The following is a 13,830-nucleotide window of genomic DNA, read 5'->3' as shown; positions in this document are numbered from 1 at the left end:
AATGTATAAACTTGGTCATTTTTTTCAGATTCTTGTCTGAAGAAAATATTTTTCTGATAAACAGTATTTTTCTAAAATTATTTAAACTGATTTTTTGGGTGGGTATACAGGCTTCACATCCTTTTACCATCTCTTGTTTAAATTGAATTAGATCTTTGAGTAAAGCAAAATGAAGAGAAACTGAGATCCATCTTGCTTTTAGAATTTTCTTTGTGCTCTTTGCTTTTATTTTCTCTGTGTAGTCATGCTTGTCTCTGTTAGGAGAAAAGATGGTGACTAGCAGAAGAAAGAGGAACATGAGACTGTAAATGAACAAGAGCAACAAACTGCATTTTAAGAATTCTTCAAGTTTAGGTAAAATGAGGATATTCTTAATCTCGACAGTATTCACCTTTTGAATCAGACAGTTCTTCATTGTGAGGGTTCTCCTCTGTATTGTAAAATGTTTAGCAGCATCCCTGACCTCTTCCAACTCCATGCCAATAGGAGCTTCCCCTTGTAATCTGTTGTAGTTACCAAAAATATTTCTAGATATTGCCAAATGTCCTCTAGGAGTCAAAATTGTCCCCGGTGATAATTATTGGATAAAAGTAACCAAAAAAAAAAAAAAAAGATGAAAAACATTCTACTTAATCTGTGTCTCAACTGCTGCCCTATTTTGGTTAGAAAAGTCTTTTGAATTTTACCATAGTGCTTTTGAAGTATGATCTTCCTCAAACCCTGGCTAGTATCCTCACAAACAAGTTGGTCCAGTTTTTCTGCGACTCATGGTCTGGCCCAGGTTCATCACTGAGTCCTTGCCTTGTTTTGTTCTTTTTCTCATACCCTGGTTTCATTGGATTCAGTTTTTGTTTTTTTGGTTTTTTTCCCTTTAACATAGAAATAGCAACATTTCCAGGGACTAAGGTACTGTTCTGCCTCTCCAGCCTCCTTGAGTGAGTGAAATCTTTATTTCCTTGACTTAGCCCACTGCAGTGCTGGTTGCCCACCTGTAGGGTGTTCTCCACCTTTCCTGCTGCCAAACGCTTTTGATGCTGTGCCCTATTCTCCTGCCTAGACCTCTAACCCTGGCATGGGTACTTCATAAAGCTGCTCTCACTGCAGTATGCTTCAAAAATGAAACTATAAGACCCAGATCTAAGAAAGAAATACAGAAAATCCTGGAAAAGTTGCAAGGACTGGCAAAAAAAAAAAAAGAAACAAAATTGATTTACAGAGGGAAATATGACAAATTAGCCTCCATGAGGAGACCACCCACTTCCACAGAAAGAACTCCCAGGCTGTAGAGCGATCAAAGAAGCAGAACTGAATTTTAAAGAAGGACCTCCCCCCTCCCACCACCCAGCCCACCTAGTGAGTTTCTCTTTCAGTCACTTTGCCCTTCTCCCTTTTTATCTGTTGGTAAGGACTTGTTCACTGCTATTAATTATTTTCTTAGTTTGGTTGCGCTCTGTGTTCATGCTCGGTCATGTTGGATTCTTTGTGACCCCATGGGCTGTACCCCACCAGGCTCCTCTGTCCATGGGATTCTCCAGGCAAGAACACTGGGGTGGGCTGCCATTGTCTACTCCAGGGTTTCTTCCCGACTCAGGGATCCAACGAGCATTTCCTGCCTCTGCTGGGTCGGCTTTACCACTGCGCCCCCTGGGAAGCCCTTAGTCGTGTTAGGTGCCTTACCTGTGCTCTGTGGTTGTGAGAGGCGTTTAGAAATCTCTGGGTATCATTTCCCCAGTACAATTCAAGGCACCACATTATTAAACAGCTGCTGATCCCTCAGTTTCAGTTCTTAAATGGATTATGGGTAAGCCAAAGATATCTCTATATTTTTTGGCCTGGTTTTGTTTTGAACGGAGAATAATTTAATTCAGAATTCAAAGTAAGAACATCCTGAGAATGAAACCAACAACCTCAGGAGTTAAATCAATAAATAAGAAAATCTTTCATATGCAGCTTCCGAAGCTCCTATCAGTTTCTGAAGTGAAGTGAAAGTCGCTCAGTCATGTCCAAATCTTTGTGACCCCATGGACCATACAGTCCACGAAATTCTCCAGGCCAGAATACTGGAGTGGGTAGCCTTTCACTTCTCCAGGGGATCTTCCCAACTCAGGGATTGAACACAGGTCACCCACACTGCAGAGTGATTCTTCACCAGCTGAGCCAAAAGGGAAGCCCAAGAATACTGGAGTGGGTAGTGTATCCCTTCTCCAGGGGATCTTCCTGACCCAGGAATCGAACCAGGGTCTCCTGCATTGCAGGCAGATTCCTTACCAACTGAGCTATCAGGGCCACGTTTAACTGGTTGCTGTTTTTGAGCTGGCAAGCACTTAGGGAAATGTATGTCATCTAGTGGGAGCCCCCCTTCCCATAGTCTCTCTTGATTTAAAACGGGGCTAAAATAATTCGATTTCCTATATCATCTTCTGCTGTTGTTTAGTTGCCGAGTCGTGTCTGACTCTTTTGTGACCCCATGGACTGTAACCTATGAAGTTTCTCTGTCCACAGAATTTCCCAGGCAAGAATACTGGAGTGAATTGTCATTTTCTTCTCTAAGGGATCTTTCCACCTCAGGGATTGAACTGGCATCTCTTGCCTCTCTTGCATTGGCAGGCAGGTTCTTTACCACTGAGGCACCGGGGAAGCCCCAGGGCATCTTCCAAGGGCAGACAAATAATATATAATTTCCTTTCGACCTTTACCCGAAAAGTCCATGGAGATACTTAGCAATCCACATATTTATTTCATCTTTACCAGAAATTCTTGTTCTAGAAGAAATTTAGAACAGAATAGCTTAGAGATACTCAATGCACTTATACTAAAGATTAATATATCAAGAAAACACGCTGTGGTTTACAACAATTGTGTATTCTGCAAAAGATATGTTTTGTTAATTCTTTAGAAAAAAAAATTCTGTCCCTCTGTTAGTGATAGGCTCTAATTGCAAGTACTAGAAATCTAAAATTGGTGGTGTATTTCTTTTTGACCTTTCATTATTGGTTACATTAGCTTATTAAGTACATTTTTGTTCAGAAAAGGCCATTGCTCTACTTACTCTGAATTAGATTTCTGGAAAGCTTATCAGCTCTTTTTCCTCTTAAAATAATTAGAAATCATCAGCAGTGATGTCACAAACTATTGATAACACCCAGTATACATACTGCCTGAATTTACTGATTGGATTATGTAAAGCTTTGTCAAATATCTCTTTGGTAAACTTGAAGTTGCAGTTATTTGATAGTGTACTTGATTTTTGCTGTTATATTTACATATATTTCTTATTAGACTATCATAAGAGAAAAAAAAATAGTTTAAGGAGAAGATTTTTTTTTGTTTAATAATAGGAAGAAAAGCACTGTTTCCACTACTGGTCAAGAAGATAGGTGTGCCTGGCTTGCTCAGTTGCTCAGTCGTGCTTGACTCTTTGTGACCCTATGGACCATAGTCCTCCAGCTTCCACTGTCCATGAGATTTTTCCAGGCAAGAATACTGGAATGGGTTGCCATTTCCTTCTCCAGGGGATCGTCCAGACCCAAGGACTGAATTTGCATCTCTTGCATTGGCAGATGGATTCTTAACCACTGAGCCACCTGGGAAGCCCCAAGAAGATATGTTCAGTTCAGTTCAGTCGCTCAGTCGTGTCAGACTCTTTGAGACTTCATGAACTGCAGCATGCCAGGCCTCCCTGTCCATCACCAAATCCCAGAGTCTACCCAAACCCATGTCCATCGAGTTGGTGATGCCATCCAGGCATCTCATCCTCTGTCGTCCCATTCTCCTCCTGCCCCAAATCCCTCCCAGATCAGGGTCTTTTCCAGTGAGTCAACTCTTCGCATGACGTGGCCGAAGTATTGGAGTTTCAGCTTCAGCATCAGTCCTTCCAATGAACACCCAGGACTGGTCTCCTTTAGGATGGACTGGTTGAATCCTCTTGCAGTCCAAAGGCCTCTCAAGAGTCTTCTCCAACACCGCAGTTCAAAAGCATCAATCCTTTGGCACTCAGCTTTCTTCACCGTCCAACTCTCACATCCATACAAGAAGATAGGAGGTAGTAGTAAAATAGATTTTCTTAAGGGTCCAAAACTGAGCGACTTCACTTTCACTTTTCACTTTCATGCATTGGAGAAGGAAATGGCAACCCGCTCCAGTGTTCTTGCCTGGAGAATCCCAGGGATGGCGGAGCCTGGTGGGCTGCCGTTTATGGGGTTGCACAGAGTCGGACACGACTGAAGCGGCTTAGCAGCAGCAGCAAGGGTCCAAAATAATAATAATAATAATAATATGCTTTAAAAAAAACTGTGTTTTCAAGTATGGCTAGAGTTGGGCTTTTAGAGTATGAAAGAATTTCTCTATTTCAGAAACTAAGTAATAGCTAATTACAAAGTACATCAAAACCAACAAAGACCAGTCTACAATGTACAAAGCAGAAGATTTATCTGTGACTTAACAACATGAACATGAAGAAAAGGAAAGATTCATGAGAAGGCACAGATTTAGAATGACTAATATCACTGTCATCTATCATAGTAATATATAAACTAGCAGTACAATACATTGAATAAGCCAGTATGGACAATATAATCATGAAGTGTGTGTTTTTTTTTTGAAATCTCACACTTATTTTCTCCCCAAAATGGAAACCATAATCCTTCATCAGGAGCGTGCATTTGCTTGAGTGCATTCATGCTCAGGTGTGTCTGATTCTTTGCCATCTCATGGACTGTGAACTGCCAGGCTCCTCTATCTGTATAATTTTCCAGGCAAGAATAGTGGAGTGGGTAGCCATATCCTCCTCCAGGAGGTCTTCTTGACCCAAGGATCGAACCTGAGTCTTCTGTGTCTCTTGCATTGCAGGCAGATTCTTCATCTCATCAGATGGGATTAGATGAAGTATGGTACATTTATGCAATGAAATACTATATAATCACTTTACAATGGAGTAGATACACACAGCTGGACTTTAAAAGGTATATATATATGTCTTACATTAAAAAAAAAATTGCAAAGAGCAAATTCTTTCCTTTCTCTTAGATGAAAATCTGGGAAGCCATTGCAGCAAAACTAATAAGTCGGTTACCATAAGTCTTAAAACACAATCTCCATCAAGTAACAAAAATATCCATCCCCATGAAATCATTAAGGTCAAGATGTGATTTAAAATTCAGTTCAGTCACTCAGTCATGTCCGACTCTTTGTGACCCCATGGGACTGCAATACACCAGGCTTTCCCATCCATCACCAGCTCCTGGAGCTTGCTCAACCTCATGTCATAAGGGAGGCTTTTTCGCTTTCCCACCTAAATCTGGAAAAATCTTAAAATTTGGTAAAGAAAGCCATAGCTTCCTTCCCACACATCCCCTAGCTTCCTTCTTTCCAGTTTTTCTAACTTCTCATTCCTTTCCCCCTTTTCAGCCATCCTACTCCTTACCAGCAGCATCTAGAAAAATAACAAGAGCAGAAGTAACAGATAAAGAAAACTTCTCTGTGGACACTGGATTAACTAGTGCTCTCTGAATTTGGCAGATATTCAAGGCTGCCTCATCTTTACGGCTCTTGGCCAACATTCCTAATCCATTTTGCGGAATCATTTATGTGCAGTCCTCCTGACAGGAGTAACTGTGCCTCTATTTCTGCTGTCCCTTTATCTGTCCTCATCACTAAGAATTGTCCCCTCTATTTCTTTTTTTTTCTCATTGCCATCTATTTGTCCTTCTAGACTGGGTTTTGGACAAGACCTAAGACCACCCATGGAAGCTCTTGCTCATTCTTGGCCCACAACTGGCTGGAGAATGCTGCCAAACTCTTGGAGAATGTCTCCTAACCAGCCCAAGCATTTGCTATGCTTGTTGTTCAGTCGCTAAGCCATGTCTGACTCTCTGCAACGCCATGGCCTGTAGCATGCCAGGCTCCTCTCTTCCACTGTCTCCTGGAGTTTGCTCAAACTCATGTACACTGAGTTGGTGATGGGATCTAACCATCTCACCCTCTGCTGCCCCCTTCTCCTTTTTCTTTGATCTTTCAGCATCAGGGACTTTTCTAATGAGCTATTCCACATTCAAAACAGCTAGTTAGGAATCTCTTGGCCTTAGGTCTTCCAGGAATCAGTCAGACCTCAGTTTTTGTATTGCCCAACCTTTAGGAATACACATTCTTTAAAAATATTTATTCATTTGGCTGTTTTGTGTCTTAGTTGCAGCATGAGGGATCTTTCACTGCAGTACACGGATTTTCTAGTCATGGCACACTGACCCTGGTAATTGCAGCTCACGAACTCTGGAGCATGTGGGCTTAGTTGTTCTGCAGCACGTGAAAACTTAGTTTCCTGACCAGGGATCAAACCCATGTCCTCTGCATTGCAAGGTGGATTCTTCACCACTGGACCACCAAGGAAGTCCCCCGCATTAAGTATTAAATGTTCTCACTGAACACTCTTAATTTTGTTAAAGGGGAATCAACTTCAATGTTGCACACCTTTTTGAATAGAAGATAATCCCAGTCCACAAAAAAAATGTCTCTTTGAATAATTTATTGGGAGTCCTTCTAACTGGTTTCGGAATTTGGAGGTAGCCACAAAACTCCTTACCCTTTGGTGGAGCTGGACAAAGAGATTTACAGTACAGCTCATTCCTAGTAAATTTTTAAAATCCTCTCTCAAGCTCAAAGTCTTATCACTTGCTATATCCCTGTTATGAGTGAGAGGATCAGAGTTTATGGAACATACTTCAATAGGTATACTAAACATTTTCATTGTTTTAGCCTCTCCTTTGGTGTATACCTCACCTGTCTTAATATTTTCTTCTGTATTCTGTCTCAGATCAACTGTAGGTATTCTTTATAATTTATTTGTATAAATTATTACAGTAGCACAATTTCTTTCATTCATCTTTTGCTATGATTGTCAGTGCTATAAAATGTTCTGGGAATGTTTTTTCCTTACATGGACTTTAACTTTCTTAATCTTCATTAAAGTAATATCATGTCTCATTACCAAAACAAGTCATTTTCTTTTAAAGTCTTTCATTATTCTCTTTTCTCCATTAAAACATCATCAATCTCATCCTTAAAGTTAAATCATTGTGAGTTAAAGAAAAGTTCATCCAACTTCTGTAGACGAGTTACAAAATTAATTACAACTTTGTCAAAAAAACAGAATATAAATTGAGATGGATATATGAAATGAAATGATATTGAAATGATATATGTAGTCTGTTGAGTAATATTTGATCCTGCTAATTTCCTGGGAACATTCATACTCTCAATATTTAAATTTCAAGCTATGACAGTTGAGATGAAGCACATTTTATCATCATGGGTAACTCTCATTATATGACTATTATTTAAGAAAAGGATCCATATACTCATATTTCAAATCTTTCTAAAACTGCATGCTGTTTTATTGTTTAAAAATTTTGGACAGCTTTCATGAATATATGCATGAGCAAAGAAGATTCTCCCACTTTGTTCTGAGGTTTTACATTCAAGGTAGAAAAGAAGAAATTTTCCCCACTCCACTTTCCCTTTTTTCCTCTCTCTCTTCCCTTCCTTCTTCCTTACTTTCTCAATATTTGCTTTAAATAAAAAGGAAGTTGATACAATATACATTTGCTTTTCCTAAATCATTTCCATTAGCAATGTATATCATATCTACCCCAAAGTTTGTTCAAATCACATATTCCCTGGCCACTCACTATTTAAAGTTAATTTCTGCAAGTCAGAGAGAGCAGTAACATCTAATACATGCATATCACCTAATTTCTTTCCTCTACATAGAGAAAAGACAGAGGAAAATGTTTGTTCCCAAGTGCCTCAAACTGCTCAGTGTTTAAAAAAAAAAAAAAAAGGAAGGTAATTGGGAAGTGCTTTTAAAAGAAATTAGTTTCTCTTGTCAACTGTCATCAAGATGAATTACACTCAGTGGCATCGCAGAAGCAGAAATGAAATCTAACATATTTGCAACTAAGACAACAGTGTGCATATTTTCCAATTGCATCAGGTAGGGCCTGTTATTTCAGATTCGTTGCTGCTGTCATTGTCACAACATCCTACATTATTCAAGCCGAGCATCAATTCCATTAGGCAGTCTCTCCTTTGCTGTCAAAGATACAAACATAGGTTTGTGCTCCTTAGAGTAAATGTATCATCTGAATGGAAATGTGCCAGGAAATATTAAATGATATGAGGTATGATTCGTGAAATAAAATCAGATAAACAGATGAGTCCCTCTCTCTCCCCAAAAGGGAAAATTCTTTATAAAAAGCTGTAAGGTTAAGAGTTCTTTGTAGATGAGAAGAGTAATATAACCATTTCTGTATTCCCAGTAAATAAGGTATGGTTGGTGTTTAACAGGTACGCAATACATATTTTTTAAACAAATTAATTCAATAAGTAAATGAATGAATAAAGGAATGAATGAAGATCAAAGTAACCTTGCTTAATATATTAACAATACAGTAAGGAAAAAATTTGGCCTATTAACATCTCTTTGGGTGATCAGGAACATATGAAATAAATATGCATTATTTCAAATTTTGAAATAGCCTATAATGGGTCATATTTATATCAAAGTGTACACATAGGAATTGGCAATACTTCACTCTGATGAGCAAGACCGAAGTGCTCTCATAATTAACTACATTTGAATAGATGTTATCACATATTTGCTACTTGCATGCTTTCATTAACATGTGCATCCAGGAATTCCAAACATCAGGGGGAATTTTTTTTTTTTTCTGTCAGTAAGAAATATTAAATCAAGATCCATATCATGAGTTAAGGATGTAACGTAAACTTTCGCCAGAGTTAATTCGCCAGACATGAAAGGTAGCTATTGGTCAACGGCTTAAAAGGTTTTGAGTTCAAAGTTCATAAAAATGATTCTGTTAAAATGTGGAGACTCTCAGGTAAATTTAATCAGATTAATAGAATATCTGCTTTGCTTAAAAAGCTTATGTAGGTGCTATAAGTGTTTTTATTTATTTGGTGGATGACCTAATTCTTTCACACTGTATTATCTATGTAGTTAGAAAACATCACATCTATTTACTTTATTATCACTATTTATTATACGAATATTTTGCTAAGTACTTTGAAATCTGCATATAATGCCTTGTGGAGTCCATGATAATATAAATTTGAAAAACAATTTGTTTTTAATACTAAGTACCAAAAATAGTGATTATTTATTGCAAATATATTATACTTCATGCAGTTTACATACAGAGTACATCATGCTTCTAATGCCAGGCTGAATGAATTACAAGTTGGAATCAAGATTGCCTCAACAATCTCAGATATGCGGATGATACATACCACTGTAATGGCAGGAAGCAAAAAGAAACTAGAGAGCCTCATGATGAGAGTGAAAGAAGAGTGTGAAAAAACTGACTTGAAACTCAAATCCTAAAAACTAACATCATGGCATCTGGTCCCATCACTTCATAGCAAATAGATGGAGAAAAATCAGAAAGAGTGAAAGATTTCATTTTCTTGAGCTCCAAAATCACTGCAGACAGTGAATGCAGCCATGAAATTAAAAGACACTTGCTCCTTGGAAGAAGAGCTATGTCAAACCTAGACAGCGTAAGCAGAGACATCACTTTATGGATAAAGGTCCGTATAGTCAAAGTTATGGTTTTTCCTGTAGTCATGTATGAAGGTGAGAGTTGGACCGCAAAGAAGGCCGAGCACCAAAGAACTGATTCTTTTCAATTGTGGTGCTAGAGAAGACTCTTGAGAGTCTCTTGGATTGCAAGATCAAACCAATCAATCCTAAAGGAAATCACTACCCTGAATATTCATTGGAAGGACTGACACTGAAGCTGAAGCTCCAATACTTTGGCCATCTAATGCAAAGAGCCTCCTTGTTCTAAAAGGCCATGATGCTGGGAAAGATCGAGGGCACTAGGAGAAGGGGCAACAGAGGATGAGATGGTTGGATGGCATCAGCAATTCAACGGATGTGAGTTTGCGAAAACTCCAGGAGATAGTGAAGGACGGGGAAGCCTGGTGTGCTGCAGTCCATGGGGTCACAAAGAGTGGTACACGACTTAGTGACTGAACAACAACGTGTCATGTACTTTATTTAACTTGATAGTCATTTCAATTCTATGATTTTGGTATTACAATCTTATGTCATAATTAAAGGAGTCACTCAAAATATTTGAGCTACTTATCCATGTCTAGACAACTAATAAGTTATATTACCAGCTTATCCATTCTTTCACTCTGCCAAACCTCCACTTATAACTGAATGAACTGCAGAGTCTCTCATTCAAGAACATCCCTGCCAGGCTAGGCCTGGATTTAAATCTCCTTCTCATTAAGGTCTCTATTCAAATAAAGGTGCAAAAGGCAACCAAATATATAAATAAATATGGAGAGTACTGTGGGAGAAGGTGGATTCTCCAATCAATAGTGTGTCATCCACATGGAAGAAGCTCAACAGTGTAACATATCTGGCCTGTCTTTTTTTTCTTTACTTATTTTGGTTGCAGGGATGTGTTGTCACTTTTCTGATCAATCATTAGGATAAGAAGGTTTGGGAAAACAAAGTTTGACTCAGCAACTCCCTTATTTGTGTTAGGAGCATGCTACCTACTAGGATCCGGGCTTTGTTCTTCAATGTCTTAAGTACTACCCGGGCAAGCCTCACCTGGGGCAAAGCTGGCCTTATCCAGTGTTCTCACAGACAGGTATGAGTGTTCTGCTCATACCTACCTGGCCGTTATGCTAAACCCATTTTCAGTTCAGTTCAGTTCAGTCGCTCAGTCATGTCTGACTCTTTGCGACCCCATGAACCGCAGCACGCCAGGCCTCCCTGTCCATCACCAACTCCCGGAGTTCACTCAGACTCACGTCCATCGAGTCAGTGATGCCATCCAGCCATCTCATCCTCTGTCATCCTCTTCTCCTCCTGCCCCCAATCCCTCCCAGCATCAGAGTCTTTCCCAATGAGTCAACTCTTTGCATGAGGTGGCCAAAGTACTGGAGTTTCTTCCATGCTAAACGTTACCTGTCATCTCCGCTTTTATTTGCAGGGCAGGAATAGAGACGTGGGTGTAGCGAATGGATGTGTGGACACAGCGGGGGAAGGGGAAGCGTGTTAGTTACTCAACCAAGCTCGACTCTTTGCAGCCCCGTGAACTGTAGCTCTCCAGGCTCCTCCATCCGTGGGATTCTCCCGGCAAGCATACTGGAGTGGGTTGCCATTTCCTTCTCCAGGGGATCTTCCCAACCCGGGGATCGAACTCATGTCTCCTGCATTGCTGGCAGATTCTTTACCACTGGGGCACCAGGGAAAGCCAACACTGAAGTTTGGCCAACATTTAATACTCTTTTATCTTATTTCCCAATTTGTATACATTTGGATTAAATAAAACAGAATGCCATTTATAAGGCTCCATCAGACCCCTCAGTTGTCGTTGTTTCGCCGATAAGTTGTTTCCAACTCTTTTGCGACCCTGTGGACTGTCGCCGGCCAGGCTCCTCTGTCCAGGGGATTTCCCAGGTTAGACTGCTGGAAGAGATTGCCATTTCCTTCTTCATCAGACCCCTCAGAGCTCTCAGCAGATGATAACAACTATATACATTTGCATGCATATACACGGGGGCTTCCCTGATGGCTCAGGGGTAAAGAGCCTGCCTGCAGTGCAAGTGACACAGGTTGAGTCCCTCAGTTGGAGATCCCCTGGAGAAGGAAATGGCAAAAATCAAATTACAAAAATTAAAAATAAAATAAAAAGACAGTTTCATCATGTTTTATCTCAGTGGCAACCTGCTGTATTTAAACCCTGAAAGAAAAAAAAAAAAATTGGTGCATACAATTTTTTCTTTATGAACATATGGGAAAACATACATTTAACTACAAATAATGTAAATATTGACATATGAGTACCTATTTCTATGTCTGGGCATGAAACATTTAATTTTAATATCCTAAATGCTTTGCATTAGCATCTGTTTTGGCAAGCATGGTCTTATAAATTACACTGACATACTGAATAAAGTATATTCTTAATTAGCAAAGGTTAGGTAATCCATAGGGTTCAAAAATATGCATTATCTTTACATTAGAGTTGCCTCATGTTTTCCTCAACTACTCTTTTGATGGAGTTACTTTATTCTAACTTTATAGTAATAACCTAGCACCTTTAATATATATGTCTGTGTAGCTGGAATTTCCACAACAGAAAAATCACACTACAAAAATTAATTATGACTCAGTTCTGATGAGTGCCTCTAAAAGAGTGGATATAAAAAATAAAAACAAGTAAATATGATCACTCATGAAATAACTTACTCATCTGGTATGACTATGCAGATTCTTCTGTTTCAGCTCATCCAGGTCTCTGCTTCTCTGCTTCCTGCATTTCAATTGACCAAGCCTATGATACACAGGGTAGATAAAGAGCCTTAGTAACTCCAAGTTTTGGCATTTGAGCAATGTGAAATGTCCAAAAACATGTATTTGAGGAGTAATATTAAATGACCTTTTTTTTGGGGTAAAAATGAAGGTGTGAAAATGAAGTCACTTTCGAAGTGACTTGATATGTCATAGTATACAGTGGAACTTTATATTTGCTTGTTTTTTTTTTTTTAAACCTTCTGCCATTGTTCTCAAGGTACTGCCTCAGCAAGTGCAAGACACCCGGGAATGGATTCTCCTCAGAGTTCCTTGCTGCTGCTGCTAAGTTGCTTCAGTCGTGTCCAACTCTGTGCGACCCCAGAGACGGCAGCCCACCAGGCTCCCATGTCCCTGGGATTCTCCAGGCAAGAACACTGGAGTGGGTTGCCATTTCCTTCTCCAGTACTCTTATCCTCTACTGTGGAATTTTTAGTTAACAAATAAAATTATGGAAACTGTGTTCTTTAGTCATAAAAATACATTACTTTTTTCTTTTTACTCTTATTGTGCATTGAGAATAACAAAATTCCATAAAAATAGACCTACCACAAACTTCCTATATAAATCTACAGGGGAAAAACAAAAACATCAGGGTTTTGTAAAGATATATCATGTGGGCATGCATAAAATGACAAGCACATGTAAACTGAAAGAAATGTCTTCTAATAGGTAAAATCAGCAAAAATGAGCAATGATATAATCTAGGGATTTTAAAAGCCACTTAAAAATGAACTTTCAGGAGTGGAGGCATTTTCACATCAGCTATTAAATGTTTATGAATGATCATTGGGGGACTTCCCTGGTGGTCTGGTGGATAAGACTTCATCTTCCAATGCAGGGAGTTTGGATTTGATCGCTACTGGGGGAGCTAGAATCCCATGTGCCTTGTGGCCAAAAAACCAAAACATAAAAGAGAAGCAATATTATAACAAAATCAATAAAGCTTTTAAAAATGGTCTACATTAAAAAAAAACTGTTAATTAAATAAAAAGAGATCATTGGTTTTGCCAAGACTCAGTGATAATTACCTGAGTTAACCTCCCACAGTAGATTGTTACAGAGGGTGACACATTACAGGCATCAACTATTGATGACATTGGATGACAGATAGGGCAGGGTTGTGATTCTTAAGAGAAGGGAAACACATAAAGGGGAGCTTCATGTTCTCCTGGGTTCTCCCCGGGATTCCTTTTCTAAACTGAGAGGATGGAGTCCTGAAAAAAAGAAGTCATCTTGCCTGGCAGAGGAAACCAAAGTTTAAATTCAGAGATGCAGAAGGAAATGGAAAGAGGAGTGTAGAATGCCAGAGAAGAGGGAGTCACACAGAAAAGAGACTCTAGCAATCTGCCCAGAGTCCCCTTAACTCTTTGACCAAAGCCAATAATCTCTTCATGTGCAAGGAATGACCCAGCTATATCATTTGCTGTTGTTCA

The 13,830-nt window shown here is 39.3% G+C and overlaps 1 protein-coding gene across 1 annotated transcript in view; it reads right to left on the bottom strand.

Annotated features, from left to right (window-relative positions):
- Positions 1–13,830, bottom strand: part of LOC138074046 (uncharacterized) — a 76,607-nt gene that overhangs the window by 26,375 nt on the left and 36,402 nt on the right. The window lies entirely within an intron of this gene.

The sequence above is a fragment of the Capricornis sumatraensis genome, chromosome 2 (genome assembly GCF_032405125.1).
Source record: "Capricornis sumatraensis isolate serow.1 chromosome 2, serow.2, whole genome shotgun sequence".
NCBI classification, from domain to species: domain Eukaryota; kingdom Metazoa; phylum Chordata; class Mammalia; order Artiodactyla; family Bovidae; genus Capricornis; species Capricornis sumatraensis.
The sequence above is the reverse complement of the archived record's forward strand: the minus strand, read 5'-3'. Positions and strand labels throughout refer to the sequence as shown.